The sequence below is a fragment of the Neovison vison genome, chromosome X (genome assembly GCF_020171115.1).
Source record: "Neovison vison isolate M4711 chromosome X, ASM_NN_V1, whole genome shotgun sequence".
Classification (NCBI taxonomy): Eukaryota; Metazoa; Chordata; class Mammalia; order Carnivora; family Mustelidae; genus Neogale; species Neogale vison.
The window spans coordinates 19165553-19167852 of NC_058105.1; positions in this window are offsets into that span (position 1 = coordinate 19165553).

Genomic DNA, 2300 nt, shown 5'->3' on the forward strand with positions numbered 1-2300 from the left:
GTGTTCTATGAAATATGAGAAACAAATGAATTAAACTCTGTGATTGCCTAACCTTACTGACTTGAAGAAAAAATCGGGCAGAATCTGGCAGGAATTTGTATTGTGGAGAAAGAGTTAGTAGTTCAGTGAGACCAAAACATTTAGAATTAGGAGGACAGAGTATTAAGGAACAGGGTTTCACGGAGATGATTCCAGAGGATTGCAGAAGATCCTTCTTAGTATTCAGGAGAGAACTGATCAGCATATGCATGTAAAGAAACTCCCCACGGCTGGGGGAAAGAGCCATCTGAAAATATCAAGGGAAAATCATCTCTGGAGTTCACACAGATCTAGGAGTGATTCTTGTTCCCATCAACCAAACTGGAAAACTTCATAATTCATGGGGGCATTGGATAGAGTACTTGTTTCGTTCATGGGGCAAAATTAGCTGTATAATAAATACTGTTTTAGTCTTGCCTAAAAGCTTCAAACAAGACCCAAACGAATTTAACTCTAAGTAACTTAACTGGGCCCCAGAAAAAAAAAGTTAAAGATATTTAAAGTAATACAAAAGTATCGAGCACCCAAACAAGGTAAACTGCTGGTGGGAATGTAAAATGGTACAACAGTTTTGGAAAATAGTTTGATGGTCTCTTACAAAGGCAAAGATACTCTTACCATATGATCCAGCTTATTTCACTGCTAGGTATTTACCCAAAAGAAATGAAAATATGTCTAATAGAGACTTGCATGCTAGTATTTATAACAGCTTTATTTGTAATAGACAAAAAGTGAAAACAACCCAAACATCCATTAACAAATAAATGATGCATGCACAAAATATGCTATATTCACAGAATAGAATACTACTCAACAATAAAAAGGAATGAAGGGAATGAACTATTGATGCATACAACAATATTATATATCTCAAAATAATTATGCTGAATGAAAGTAGCGAGATAAAAAGGAGTTCATACGATTTGATTTCATTTGTACAAAGTTCTTGAAAATCCCAATTAGTCTTTAGCGAAATAAAAACAAAACAGTGAGTGCTTGTGTTGAGGTGGGGAAGTTTGAGGGACTACAAAAAAATCATGAGAAAATTTTTGGGCGTGGTGGATATGTACATTATCTTGATTGTAGTGATGTTTTCACAGTGATTGTAGTGATGTGATTATTTCACAATAATTTCAAAATTATCAAATTATATTTTTAAAATATGTTCTATTTGTTTATATTATATCTCAATGAAGCATAAAAAGTGACAATGAAAAATTGAAACTAAGAAATGGATAATGATATATTAGTCAAATGCATATTAAAAAGGAAGGGACATGATTTTAATATCATAGAACTTTGACTTCAAGACAGAAAGACAAAAAACACAACTAGACAGTTGTGTTTACATCCCATGAATCCTTATGCAGAAAATAAAATATCATTAGAGTGTAAACCTAAAGTTACAAGGCATAGAGGGTAAAATATAAATGCTGTAAACACTAGGATTCTTTAACACAGATCTTTCAGTCTATAATTGATCACATAGACAAAGAGGTAAGAATAAAGAATACCTATATAGTCTCAATTTGTAAGAGGTACAGTAAAAAAACACATTGAACTATATACCTGTGAACGAAGAATACAGCTTCCTTTCAGGTGGCCATGGTAAATTTGAAATAACTGAATTAAAAAAAAAACTCAATAAACTCAGAACAGTAAAAACAATACAGATCATATTCTCTGACTAGGGAATGACAAAACTAAAAATTAACAAAACAAAAATATCTAAGTCCTCTGCCCATCTTTAAATCAGGTTAATATTACTACTGAGTTATAGGAGTTACTTATATACTATAGCATCTTATCAGATATGGGACTTGCAAATATTTTCTCCCATTCCATCATTTATCTTTCCATTTTGTTGATTGTCCCTTTTACTGTTCCTTTTACTACTAAAAAAAATTTTTTTTTTACTTTCATGTGATCCCATTTGTCTATTTTCACTTTTGTTGCCTATGCTTTTGGTATCATATCTAAGAAATCATCAGCCCAAGATCAATGTCAAGATGTCCCTTCATGTTTTCTTCTGGGAGTTTTATAGTTTTAGGGCTTATGTTTGAGTCTACAATCCATTTTGAGTTTATTTTTGTGTACGGTATAAGATAAAGGTACAATTTCTTTCTTTTGTTTGTAGAAATCCAGTTTTCCCAACACCATTTACTTGAATAACCATTTCCCAAAAGAAGACATACAAATAGTCAACAGATGCTCAACATCACTTATCACTGAAGGAAACGCAAATCAAAACCACGATGAGA